Here is a 14,636-nt window from a genome sequence, read left to right as displayed (position 1 = left end):
ACCGCCGTGCTCTAAAAGATATAAGTGAAGCACATAGAGCAAAACTATCTAGCTCAAAAGATATAAGTGAAGCACATAGAGTATTCTAGGAAATTCTAAATCATGTGGGTTTCTCCCAAAAGGTGTGTACAGCAAGGATGATTGTGGAAATCTAAAAAGCAAAGACTCATATCATACATGACGCTCCAAGAAAAACACATATCATGTGGCGAATAAAAATATAGCTCCAAGTAAAGTTACCGATAGACGAAGATGAAAGAGGGGATGCCTTCCGGGGCATCCCCAAGCTTAGGCTTTTGGTTATCCTTGAATATCTTGGGGTGCAATGGTCATCCCCAAGCTTAGGCTCTTGCCACTCCTTATTCCATAGTCCATCAAATCTTTACCCAAAACTTGAAAACTTCACAACACAAAACTCAACAGGAAATCTCATAAGCTCCGTTAGTGCAAGAAAGAAAAACCACCACATAAGGTACTGTAATGAACTCATTGTTTATTTATATTGGTTTTAAACCTACTGTATTCCAACTTCTCTATGGTTCATACCCCTTGATACTAGCCATAGATGCATCAAAATAAGCAAACAACACACAAAAAACAGAATCTGTCAAAAACAGAACAGTCTGTAGAAATATGTAACTTTCGAATACTTATGGAAGTCTAAAAATCCTACCAAAATAGGAAGTCCTGGGAAATTTGTCTATTTATCTACAGCAAAAAGAATCAACGCAAAATCACGTTTATGTGAATTACTAAAATTATTTTTGTGTGTGCAAAAGTTTCTGTTTTTCAGCAGAATCAAATTAACTATCACCGTAGGTTATCCTATAGGTTCTACTTGGCACAAACACTAATTAAAACATGAAAGCGCACCTAAACAGAAGCTAGATGAATTTTAATAAACATAAGCAAAAAACAAGAAACAAAAATAAAATTGGGTTGCCTCCCAACAAGCGCTATCGTTTAACGCCCCTAGCTAGGCATAAAAGCGAGGATAGATCTAAGTAGTGCCATCTTTGGAACTCAATTTTCAATAGAGCACTGATAATTTTCAGGAGTTTCTTTCTTTTTAGCAATGATTAAACTCCTAGGAAAAAATCGAGAAATTCTTTTGAAGCAAAAGGTTCCTTTATGATAGAGAGACAATTGGGGTGAACACTTATTGATTTGAGATCCGCATTTTCCTCTAGAAGATTCACCCTTATTTTTAGGAACATAGATTAATTTGGCAATTTTAGTAGGCGGATTGGAAGTATTTTTCATGGATGAAAAGGCAGCCCCTAAGTTGGTAATGATATCCTCAAGTTTACCGATTCTTGAAGCATTTTGATCTATTCTTTTGTTAACTATAGGTTCTTTATCCTTAAAACTTTTCAGAGCAGCTCTAACCTTAGATCCAAATTGGGTGATTTGATTGTGGATCTTTTTGTCCAAATTTTCAATTAACTCAACAGTGGCAACTTTATTTTCAATAATTTCAAGCCTTTGCATCACATGTTCTAGAGTTAAGATAGTTCCACTAACCAAGAGAGGTGGTGGACCAAACAAATCTAACATAGCATTATAGGCATCAAAAGTGTGGCTACCCAAGAAATTCCCTCCGGTAATGGCATCAAGGATACATCTATTCCAAGGAGTAATGCCTACATAAAAATTGCGAAGAAGGATGGAAGTAGATTGCTTCCTAGTAGATCTATTTTGAGCATTGCAAATTCTATGCCAAGCATCTTTTAAATTTTCTCCCTCCCTTTGTTTAAAATTGAGAACTTCATGATCGGGAGTATTAACAATAATAGGAGGACTAGCCATAGCGACGAGCACACAAGAAGGCAAGTGAAAGAGAGAGGAGATTGGGAAAGAGAGGGCGAATAAAACGGCCAGGGTGAAGTGGGAGAGAGGAAAACGAGAGGCAAATGGCAAATAATGTAATGCGAGGGAGATGAGTTTGTGATGGGTACTTGGTAGGTCTTGACTTGAGCGAAAACCTCCCCGACAACGGAGCCAGAAATCCTTCTTGCTACGTCTTGATCTTGCGTTGGTTTTCCTTGAAGAGGAAAGGGTGATGCAGCAAAGTAGCATAAGTATTTCCCTCAGTTTTTGAGAACCAAGGTATCAATCCAGTAGGAGGCTCCTCAAAAGTTCCACGCACCTACACAAACAAACAAGAACCTCGCAACCAACGCAATAAAGGGGTTGTCAATCCCTTCATGGACACTTGCAAAAGTGAGATCTGATAGAGATAATATGATAAGATAAATATTTTTGGTATTTTTATGACATAGATGGAAAAGTAAAGATGCAAATAAAAGTAGATGGAAAACTTATATGATAAAAGATAGACCCGGGGGCCATAGGTTTCACTAGTGGCTTCTCTCAAGATAGCATAAGTATTACGGTGGGTGAACAAATTACTGTCGAGCAATTGATAGAAAAGCGAATAGTTATGGGATTATCTAGGCATGATCATGTATATAGGCATCACGTCCGTGACAAGTAGATCGAAACGATTATGCATCTACTACTATTACTCCACACATCGACCGACTCCTTGCTACATCTAGAGTATTTTGTTCATGAAGAACAGAGTAACGCATTAAGAAAGATGGCATGATGTAGAGGGATAAACTCATGCAATATGATATAAACCCCATCTTTTTATCCTCAATGGCAACAATACAATATGTGCCTTGCTGCCCCTGCTGTCACTGGGAAAGGACACCACAAGATTGAATCCAAAGCTAAGCACTTCTCCCATTGGAAGAAAGATCAATCTAGTAGACCAAACCAAACTGATAATTCGAAGAGACTTGCAAAGATAACGTAATCACACATAAAAGAATTCAGAGGATATTCACATATTTGATAAACTTGATCATAAACCCACAATTCATCGGATCTCGACAAACACACCGCAAAAAGAGTTACATCGAATAGATCTCGAAGAAGAACGAGGAGAACTTTGTATTGAGATTCAAAGAGAGAGAAGAAGCCATCTAGCTAATAACTATGGACCCGAAGGTCCGTGGTAAACTACTCACAACTCATAGGAGAGGCCTTGGAGATGATGTAGAGGCCCTCCGTGGTCGATTCCCCCTCCGACGGAGCGCCGGCAAAGGCTCCAATATGGGATCTCGCGGATACAGAAGGTTGCGGCGGTGGAATTAGGTTTTCATGGTCCGTTCTAATGTTTTCAGGGTACGGGAGTATATATAGGAGGAAGAAGTAGGTCGGTGGATGCTCGAGGGGCCCACGAGGGTGGGGGGCACGCCTACCCCCAGGGGGCATGTCAGGCACCCTCGTGGTTGCCTCGGTTGTTGCTTGACGTCCACTCCAAGTCTCCAGGTTTGCATTTGTTCCAAAAAGATCGCTCCCGAAGGTTTCATCCCGTTTGGACTCCGTTTGATATTCCTTTTCTTCGAAACATTGAAATAGGCAAAAAAACAACAATTCGGGCTGGGCCTCCAGTTAGTAGGTTAGTCCCAACAATAGAAGTGTAAAGTAAAGCCCATAAACATCCAAAACGGGTAATATAATAGCATGGAACAATCAAAAATTAGAGGTATGTTGGAGACGTATCAGAACCCCTCGGTAATTGTATGGGCCTCAATGGGCCATAGTGGAGAGAGAGAGAGAGGAGGCCAGGGCAGGCCGCGCGCCCCCTCCCCCTCTGGTCCGAATTGGACTAGGAGGGGAGCGGCGCCCCCCCCCCCTTTCCTTCCTCCCTCTCTCCCCCTTCCTTCTCTCTTAGTCCAACTAGGGAAGGGGGGAATCCTACTCCCGGTGGGAGTAGGACTCCTCCAGGGCGCGCCATAGCTAGGTCGGCCCTCCCCCCTCCTCCACTCCTTTATATACGTGGCCAGGAGGCACCCCATAGACACACAAGTTGATCATTGATCTCTCTTAGCCGTGTGCGGTGCCCCCCTCCACCATAATCCACCTCGGTCATATCGTAGCGGTGCTTAGGCGAAGCCCTGCATCGGTAACTTCATCAACACCGTCATCACGCCATCGTGCTGATGAAGCTCTTCCCCGAAGCTCTACTGGATCGTGAGTTCGCGGGACGACGCCAAGCTGAACGTGTGCTGAACACGGAGGTGCCGTAGTTCGGTACTGAGGATCGGTCGATCGTGAATACATACGACTACATCAACTGCGTTGTCATAACGCTTCGCTTTCGGTCTACGAGGGTACGTGGACAACACTCTCCCCTCTCGTTGCTATGCATCACCATGATCTTGAGTGTGCATAGGATTTTTTTTTTGAAATTACTACGTTCCCCAACATCCTCTTGAACTGATGGTGTGTGGAGATGTTCCAAAAACACATTGCTGGGTATAGGCTCCCGCTTGGAACCTATCTTTGCCAAGTCATCAGCTGCTTGGTTCTTCTGTCGGGGAATGTGGTGGAGCTCTAGCCCTTCAAACTTCTTCTCTAATTTTCTCACAGCATTACAGTAACCAGTCATGGCTGGACTCCTGACGTCCCACTCCTTCATCACTTGATTGACCACCAAATCTGAATCGCCATAGACCATCAGGCGACGGACGCTGAGTGAAATGGCCATACGCAACCCATACAATAGTGCTTCATATTCAGCTTCATTGTTGGAGGAATCAAAGTGAATCTGGAGAACGTAACTGAGCTTGTCGCCTCGCGGGGACACCAGGACTACTCCAGCACCAGAACTATTCAGCATCTTGGACCCGTCAAAGAACATAGTCCAATGTTTTGAGTGAACTTGAGTCAGTTGCTACTGCGCAATCCACTCGACGAGGAAATTTGCTATTGCTTGGGAGTTGATTGCCTTTTTTTGCTTCGAATTTGATATCCAACGGAAGGAGTTCAATCGCCCACTTTGCCACTCGACCAGTTGCATCTCTATTGTTTAGAATTTCTGACAATGGAGCATCGCTGACGACTGTGATCGAGTGATCTGAGAAATAATGTGCAACCTTCTTCGTGGTCAGGTAAATTCCGTAGACAAGCTTCTGATAATGTGGATATCTCTGCTTGGATGGAGTTAAGACTTTAGAAATATAGTACACCGGGCGCTGAACTTTGTATGCTTTTCCTTCTTCTTCTTGCTCGACTGTGAGTAATGTACTGACAACTTGCCTAGTGGCTGCAATATAAAGCAGTAAAGGCTCTTTGCTGATTGGAGCAGCGAGCACCGGCTGGGTGGAAACCAGGGTTTTGAGCTCTGCAAACGCTGCATCAGCTTCAGGAGTCCACTCGAACTTATCAGATTTCTTCATCAATCGATAAAGAGGTAATGCCTTTTCACTGAGACAAGAAATGTATCGACTCAACGCAGCCAGACAACCAGTAAGCTTCTGGATGTCGAGTACACGCATAGGGCGTTTCATTCAGAGTATTGCACCAACTTTCTCTGGGTTTGTGTCGATCCCTCGTTCGGAAACAAGGAAGTCGAGCAACTTTCCACCTGGGACTCCAAATGTACACTTCGACGGATTAAGCTTGATATCATACCTCCTCAGATTGGCGAATGTTTCAGCGAGGTCAGTCAGCAGGTCAGAACCTCTACGTGACTTGACCATGATATCATCCATGTAAGCTTCCACATTTTGACTGATTTGAGTGAGCAGGCACTTCTGTATCACGCGCATGAATGTGGCACCAGCATTCTTGAGACCAAAGGGCATCGTGATATAACAGAAACACCCGAACAGAGTGATGAAAGCTGTTTTTATCTCATCGGGTCCATACAGACAGATCTGATGGTACCCGGAATTCCAGAAAGGACAACCGCTCACATCCCGCAGTCGAGTCAACCAGCTGATTGATGCAGGGACGAGGGAAATGATCTTTCGGGCAGGCCCGATTGATATGCTTGAAGTCAATGCACATATGAACTGAGTCGTCCTTCTTGGGGACCATGACAACATTGGCGAGCCACTCGGAGTGGTAAATTTCTCGGATGAACTCGGCTGCCAGAAGTCGAGCCACTTCCTCGCTGATTGCTTTTCTCTTCTCCACGGTGGACCGACGGAGATACTCTTTGACGGGTTTTGCTTTTGGATCGACTCACAAACGGTGCTCAGCCAGCTCCTTGGGTACACCCGGCATGTCAGAAGGTTTCCATGCAAAGATGTCCCAGTTATCACGGAGGAACTGGATGAGTGCTTCTTCCTATTTGCTGTCGAGTGTTGTTGAAATATGAGTCGGAGCAGCATTGGGATTAGTCGGATGAATGTGGAATGGTTTCATTTCACTAGACGACTTAAATGCAGATTCTGAAGCAGGCTTCTTGGCTCGTAACAGATCACTCGGACCTGCATTCTTTTGATATTCTTGCATTTCCACCGCTGCCATTTGCTCATCGGCAATTTTTGAGCCCTTCTGGAGGCACTCTTCTGCTGTTTGCCGATTGCCTATGATTGTGATCACGCCTTTGGGGCCAGGCATCTTCAGTTTGAGGTACACATAGCATGGTCGAGCCATGAAATGAGTGTACGCTGGTCTGCCCAGCATAGTATGATAGGCACTTTGAAAATCCACAACTTCAAATGTCAACTTCTCCTTCCGGTAATTCTTTGAATCACCAAAAACTACGTCAAGAGTGATCTGGCCGAGTGAATCAGCTTTGTTTCCAGGGATGACACCATGGAAGCTCATGCTGCTCTCACTAAGTTTGGACATCGGAATGCCCATTCCCCTGAGGGCCTCAGCGTAAAGAATATTCAGACCACTACCGCCATCCATCAAGACTTTGGTCAGTCAAGTGCCGCCAACAACTAGGTCGACTATCAACGCTTGTCGCCCTGGGGTGGCAACGTGTGCTAGGTGATCAGACTGGTCAAAAGTGATTGCAGTTTGTGACCACTTCAAATACGTCTTTGTTGCAGGAGCAACCATATTCACCTCTCCGTTGATGACTTTCAGTCGACTCTTGCTCTCTATGTGAGCAAAAATGACCAAAGTGGAACTGATATTGGGGAAACCATCATCCTCCTCCTTGTCTTCATCCTTATCGGATTCCTTTTCTTTGTCACTGGGCTATTTCTCTCGGAACTGCTGCATAAGGAGTCGACACTGTCGAGTGGTATGCTTGGGGTAAATCAGATTTCCCTCTTCATCTTTTTTGGTGTGTATATGGCATGGCAAATCCAACACATCATTTCCTGGCTGGTCTTTCACCTTCTTGGGGGTCCAGGGCCCCTTAGGTTTTCCCTTGAACTTTCCTTGGGTTGCAACTGCAACTTCTCCGGGACCTGCAGGTTCTTCCTTGCGCTTCTGTTTCCGACTGGAATTATCTCCTCCAGCATCCTGGCCGACTGGTTTGCTCTTACCACTCCGGAGCCGGTCTTCTTCTTCACCATTGGCATACCGAGTGTCTATTTCCATCATTCGGGTCAGGGTCATGTCCCCCGTCCGACCAAATTTCAGGTTAAGCTCCCGATACCGTACACCCTCCTTGAAGGCACACACTGCTTGATGCTGAGACACATTCTCCACCGTGTGATGTAGGGCGGTCCATCTCTGGATGTATTCTCTCAAAGTTTCATTCGGCTTCTGAACACAATGCTGCAATTCTACCAGCCCTGTCGGTCATTTGCATGTGCCTTCAAACATTCTAACAAACACTCGGGCCAATTCCTCCCAGCTAAAAATATTGCCAGGGGCCAACTAATTCAATAAAGCTCTACTTGACCCTTCGAGCATCAAAGGAAGGTGCTTCATGGCCACCTCATCATTTCCACCACCAATCAACACAGCCACTCGGTAATCCTCGAGCCAAGTATCGGGTTTGGATTCACCAGTGAACTTACTAACCCCGGACACCAACCTGAAGTTGGGAGGGATCTCCAAGGCTCTGATGGCCTTGCTAAAACATGCGGTAACAGAAACATGAACTCTGCCTCTGGACGACTGATCTCTATCTTGCCTTTCTCGGTGTGCTCGGTTCCTGTCAACCAAACCTTGCACCAAAATTGACCTCGCATCAAATCCTGGCTCTCTTGGGTCGACTAGCATCCTCCGCTCTTTGTTGTACGGGCGCCTATCATCATAATGCCGGGGCACGTATGATCCACCTCTCGGAGGAGGCGTAGGCACTCATCGACGGTCTTCGCGGTCGACTCGGTGATCGTACTACTCTTGGTGATGTCCTCGTCCTTCACGCTTCGGAGGCGATCTTGGGCTATGAGCTGACTGGACTGTGTCGGCCACCACAGATGTTCTATGGATCCTGTTAAGAGACTGAGACACTGATGTGTTTTGCTCTCCTCCTGCCCGGAGCAGTGCTTTGATCTGCATCAAACCCCTTCCAGCCTCCGACTGGGATGGCTGAATGGACTCCACTATACGAGTTGCAGCAGCAAGATTCTGAATCGGAGTGTGGTATACCTGAGGTTCAGGTGGGAACAGTTGTCGTCACTGTCAACTGGACTCAGGAATCTGCTGTCGAGCCCGTTCGTCGAGTGCATGTTGAAGGTTATCCAGACGAGTGTGCTCAGCCAAAGTAGCCAGGCGCGTAGCCTCCAAGGCCTGGGCCTCAGAAGTCTCCCCAACGATAGGCGTGTGGAGAGCCTCCTCGTTACGGCGGTGAAGTTCCTCCCTTTGCTGAGAAGAGAGGGTTTCGGGACGGTACACTTCGTGAACGTGTGACGGGTCAATGCCGCCATCGCCGCCACCGTTGCCGCTGCCATTACGGCGCATGCCAGGCGGGCTGCGCAGTGTGTTCACCATCAAGACTTCCAGCGCAGGATTGCTGCTATCACACTCAGATAGGGTCTCGACGGAGCCAGTCGACAGGTCAAACAGGCTGTAGAGAGTTTCGTCGGGCTCGATTGCCGCGACTTGTGGGGTGGTCGACTGACGTGCCAACATGTGCTTCACCCAATGCTGAAGACGAGAATGACCGGATTGCTTGCGACGGCGAGCAGTGGGAAGCGAAGACACTGCAGGAGCCAACCGATACTGAGTCGGCGACTGCCGCAGAAGGACGCCGTGGACGCATGCGCGAGAGTGCGTCGCCCTGCGGACGGGGAGCGTCTTGATGTCGAGGGGGGCCTCCTGGAGCCAAGCGGAGTCGTCGGCGACGAAGATGAGCGCGCCGAGACGAATCTCGCGGCCCTCAGTCAAACCACCGCCGGAAACCATGATGATGGGAATCGGAACAAATCGCAATCTCACCAGAAAGTCGCTAGGACACCCGCCCCACGGTGGGCGCCAACTGTCGTGGTTCTAAGTCTGACAGTAGAATGGGGGTAGGTATGAGGAGGCAAGATCCTAGCTATTGTGAGATTGTGCACGCAAGATTTACGAGTTCAGGCCCTTTTTTGGAGAAGTAACAACCCTACATCTCGGTGCCCAGAGGCTTGGTCGATTGGAATATGCGTGAAGTTACAGGGGGTGCGAACCCTTGTGCTAGTGGAGGGGGGTGGCTTATATAGAGTGCGCCAGGACCCCAGCCATCCCACGTTACAAAGGGTTCAATGTACATCAAGGTGAGGCGTTACTGGTAACGCCAGCAGTAAAGTCATATAAATGCTCTTTAAGACTACAGAGTGAATGCCTGACCGTTGCCCTTCAGAGTGGCTTTTGATCTTCCATACTTCAAGTGGTTTCTGACATGGTCGAGTGGATTGTATGTCTGTCGAATGAAACTATTGGTCGACTGAAAGCACCTTGGGGTGATTTCAGTCGGATGATATTGCTATGCTTTGAATGCCTCTGGTTGTACGGCAGTGTCCTTGGGAGGGGTGTCTAGATCAGGTCTATATGCCCTACCCTAGGTACATGTCATCGTCAGCAGCTGCGCAACAGCGAGCCCACTCCATCTCTTTCTCTCTCTCTCTCTCTCTCTCTCTCCATCTCTCTCTCTCTCTCTCTCTCTCTCTCTCTCTCTCTCTCTCTCTCTGAGGTGAGACCAACAACTGGATGATACGTCTTCAACATATCTATAATTTTTAATTATTTCATGCTACTATATTATCAATATTGTATGCTTTATATGTAATTTTATACCATTTTTGGTAACTAACCTATTAACTCAGTGCCCAGTGACAGTTCCTATTTTTGCTATTTTATTGTTTCAAAGAAAGACGGTGCGAAATGAAGTCCAAACATGATGAAACTTTACGGTGATTTTTTCTGTACCAGAAGGGACTCTGGAAGCTTCGGGAGGAGGCCAGAAGATATAGGCGAGAGCTGCAAGCTCACACGAGGGGTGGGCGCGCCACCTGAGCTTGTGGGCCCGTCGTAGCTCCGTTTGACCTAATTTCACTTCTATAAATTCCCAAAAATCCCAAAACCACTAGAGTGAGACTCAAAACAATTATTTCACCACCGCAAGCATCTGTTCTTTTGTGATCTCATCTGGAGGCCTCCGCCGGTACTCTGCCAGAGGGAGAATTGATCATGGAGGGCTTCTACATCAACCTTGTTGCACATCCGATGATGTTTGAGTAGTTTACCACAGATCTACGGGTTCATAGTGATTAGATAGATGGATTATTCTCTCTCTTTGATCTTCAATACAGTGTTCTCCTCGGAGTACTATCCGATGTATTCTTCTTTTGCGGTGTGTTTGTTGGGTGCTACTTGTGAGCTGCGTTGGGATTTTCCCTAAAGAGGAGGGGAGATGCTGTATAGTAGAGACAAGTATTTCCCTCAGTGAGAACTAAGGTTTATCGAACCAATAGGAGAATCATGCAAAGCCTCATGAACAACACTTGCACGCACAAAAGCAAATACTTGCACCCAACACGGGCAAGAAAGTTTTCAATCCCCTTGAGCTCGTTATTTGCAAGGATTAAATCTTATATAGGTAGATAGATAAATTGCAAAATAAAATCAAAGTAAATAAATTGCAGCAAGGTATTTTTTATTTTTATAATATGATAAAGGTAGACCCGGGGGTCATAGTTTTCACTAGAGGTTTGTCTCTTGAACACATAGCATACGGTTGGTGAACAAATTACTATTGGACAATTGATAGAAAAGAGCATAGTTATGACATATTCATGGCAATAATCATGTATATAGGCATCACGTCGATACAAGTAGACCAACTCTTGACTGCATCTGCTATTATTATTCCACCAATCGACCGCTATTCAGCATGCATCTATGGTATTAAGTTCATGACAAACAGAGTAACGCCTTAACCAAGATGGTATGATGTAGACAAAGTAAACCCAATCAATATGAATAAACCCCGTAGTTTTACTTTAATTGGCAACAATAAAAATTTGTGTCTTGTCCCCTTCTGTCACTAGGATATAGAGCACCGCAAGATTGAACCCATTACAAAGCACCTCTCTTACTGAAGATAAATCGATCTAATTGGCCAAACCAAACGGATAGATCATAGAGAAATACAAAGGTATAACAATCATGTATAATAAAGTTCAGAAAAGACTCAATTAGTTTCAATGAATAAATCATAAACCCACAATTCATCTGATCCCAACAAGCACACCGCAAAAAAGATTATATCGACTAGAACTCCAAGGAGATCGAGGAGAACATTGTATTGAAAATCAAAAAGAGAGAGAGAGAGAGAGAGAGAGAGAGAGAGAGAGAGGAAGCCATCTAAATACTAGCTATGGACCCGTAGGTCTGTGGTCAACTACTCACCCATCATCGGAAGGCGGCAAGGATGATGTAGAAGCACTCAGTGATCGGTTCCACCTCCAGCAGAGTACCGGAAAAGGCCTCTAGACGACATCGCAGAAGAACAAAAACTTGCGGCGGCGGAAAAAGAGTTTCGGGTGGCTCCCTCTTGGTTTAGGAGTATTTGGGAATTTATAAGGTGGAATTAGGTCAAACGAAGTTGCGTGGGAGTCACGAGCTCAGGGGGCGCACCCTACCCCCAGGGAGCACCTGGTGAGCTCGTGGCTCTCCCGTAAGGCTTCTGGCCTCCTCCCGAACACGAATGTTTACATACGAACCCACGCCAATACATACGAGTAGTAGGGGTATGGAAATTCTCATCACTAAAGCTACGAGGTTCTTTGATCGAATCAGCTCTTTGTGTTTACTAAAAGGAGCACCGCCAAGTCCACTAGGGGCGCCCTGAATGAATAAGAAATGGACAGCTGAGGTCATGCTTGCATGAAAAAAGAATATAATAAGTTAGATGTCAAAATCATAACATTAACATTTCTATATTCGAATTTGCAGACGCTGTGCCCTTTCGCATTATCATCTACCGCCCTTTCTTTCCTCCCGTCCCTTCACGTGGGTAGAAGCTAGTCACCAGAAGCGAAGCAGCGATCTTCCGAGCCGGAAAGGTTCTATGTTTACCTATTTCTTCTACAATTCACATGACTCATTGAAACCAACTTTCTCCTTCCTACATTTTATCTCTACAGTAGATATCCTTTATCATGATTTCTTTTTGGTCGCTACTCTCCTAACCGACGAGTCGGAGAGGATACAAATGTCCATTCACCCTACCACCCATCTTCCTTCTAGCTTCCTTGATCAACGACGAGTAAAGATCCCGAAAAAGATCCAAGGGAGTACAAGGTCCACCATAGAAAGGCATCCCTCAGTCCTAGAATAGCATGCATACGGGAGCCATATTCCAATCATGTGAGCAGACTTCTTCGATAAGCAAGCAGCTGTTCGCATAGGCCCGGATACGGAGGAAAGGGAGGGGAAGGTATAGAAATCTATCAAAAGAGCACCTTAACGGCGATGCCTGGAAGGAGTCCCTCTTATTCCAGTATATAGGACTTCTTGTCCGCGGGACCTAACTAACTACCCGATCGATGGAAAAGAAGGGCAAGTCAATACCAGATCGCACTCAACAAAGTAAAACAGGATGAATTCAATCGCCAAGACCTGCCACTGACTGATTCCCGTCCATGTGCTCTCTATGACACTTGTCCTGATTGTTACCACCGGTATCTCTCCTCGCATGCAGTAAAATGAGCTGCGAATAGGTCCTACTTCAGACAATCCTTTGTTGTCCCTTCAGAGGAGATGAGTGGGATGACGAATGAGTTCTTTAAACATCTCTATACTGCTGAAGGTACTGAAAGAATGGAGGATGTTCGTTCTGTCGACAGTTCCTCAGAAAGTATCTCAGGCAATGAATGAGCAATTGACCGCGCCCTTTACTGGTTCTGAAGTGTGACCTTTTTAAGATGTACCCTGAAAGGCCCTGGCCCGGACGTCTATCCAGCCCACTTTTTTTCAGCGAAGGTGGGATTTCTATGGTGATGAGGCGAAAAAGCGGAAATAGCTCAGTTCGAGAGAGGGTTGAGCTTCATCGGTTAGTGTGCACCAAAGGATGAGGTTTCTTTCCCGTCCTACAAATTGAAACCATTCTAGCTTGATACTGCGATATCGTCAAATCATCCAACGGAGCATGGAAACCATTTCGGTGGCGGTAATGGCCTCCGGTAGTTTTCTATGGAACCATACCACTATGGTATGGAAAGTGTTGCTGTGTCAAATCGAGATTATGTGGGTGTTCAGCTTATTAAGCAATTCGTTCGTCCTCAATAGCTCAGTTCGGTAGAGCGATCGGCTGTTAACTGATTGGTCGTAGGTTCGAATCCTACTTGGGGAGATTTGATTCATTCTTCCTAGTGAACTCGACGATTCCTTCCCTGCGCGTTCTGCTCGACGACGATATGACTGATAATCAGAAGCGAGAGGCTCTGCACAATAAATAGTCAGGATAGCTCAGTTGGTAGAGCAGAGGATCAAAGATCCTCATGTCACCAGTTCAAATCTGGTTCCTGGCACAGAAAAAATGATCTGCCGAATTCCAGTAAAGCCTATCTCGCTTTTAGCCTTCATGGTGAATGGCCCACCCTTTCTTTGAACCTTGTCAATGGAAGGTTTTTTACGGCTAAGATGTTTCAGTTCGCCCCGACATGAAGCTACCACTTCTCTCCTATTGTTTCAAGTTGTTATCCTTTGCCATTTCTGATGTGAATGAGGGAGGTTGTCTGCCCGGGTAGGGGTGACCGGAACCCTCCCAAGTCATCGCTCAAAAAAGCACCATAGTCACACGAGAAAGAGTTTGGACTATGACGAAGACGAGCAAGCCTTTGTTGGGGAGTGATCGGGGAAGAGTCGAGTACAAGAGGAAGGTGGAAGGAAGAAAGCGCCAGAAGCGCCAGGTGCAAAGATAGACCACCAAAGAACTCCACAGCAGAGCAAAAAAGAGAAAGGCAAGGCTCACAAAGAACAAAGGCTCAACCATCAGATCCAACACAAAGCGGTTAGCTGCGGATCCAGTGGATAATGCGAGACTACAATGTATAGTGTTACCGATGATGTTTCGCTTTCGTCTTCGGTGCCTGGCATGGTGCTATCATCACATTGATCTACCCACCCTTCTATTCCCTTCCCTAGCTTTCGTGTTTGAGTAGTCGCGCCAGATTTCGATTCGGATGCAAACTTAGCACAATGCCCGGTAAGCTAAAACTCGATTCTACATCTCCGAGAATGCAACAAACTTCTACTTCTAGATAGGTCTAATAGATAGACGGCTAATAGATAGACAAGGGGGGCCACTAGTCCTGTATTGCGGTAGTTCAATACATACTGACAACGAGAGAACGAACCCAGTACCTATAGTACAACAAACACCACGCATCACACCCTTTGTAGGTTCAAGCCGAAGTCAAGCATGATCACCTACTGCA

At 45.9% G+C, this 14,636-nt stretch overlaps 2 non-coding genes across 2 annotated transcripts; both read left to right on the top strand.

Moving 5' to 3' along the window:
* Positions 1 to 13,475: 13,475 nt before the first annotated feature.
* On the top strand, positions 13,476 to 13,549 carry TRNAN-GUU (transfer RNA asparagine (anticodon GUU)). Its single transcript has one exon. It is a non-coding gene; the product is annotated as a tRNA-Asn (tRNA).
* Positions 13,550 to 13,654: 105 nt separating this feature from the next.
* On the top strand, positions 13,655 to 13,727 carry TRNAF-AAA (transfer RNA phenylalanine (anticodon AAA)). Its single transcript has one exon. It is a non-coding gene; the product is annotated as a tRNA-Phe (tRNA).
* Positions 13,728 to 14,636: the final 909 nt, after the last annotated feature.

Source organism: Triticum aestivum, chromosome 6B (genome assembly GCF_018294505.1).
Source record: "Triticum aestivum cultivar Chinese Spring chromosome 6B, IWGSC CS RefSeq v2.1, whole genome shotgun sequence".
Taxonomy (NCBI): domain Eukaryota; kingdom Viridiplantae; phylum Streptophyta; class Magnoliopsida; order Poales; family Poaceae; genus Triticum; species Triticum aestivum.
The sequence above is the reverse complement of the archived record's forward strand: the minus strand, read 5'-3'. Positions and strand labels throughout refer to the sequence as shown.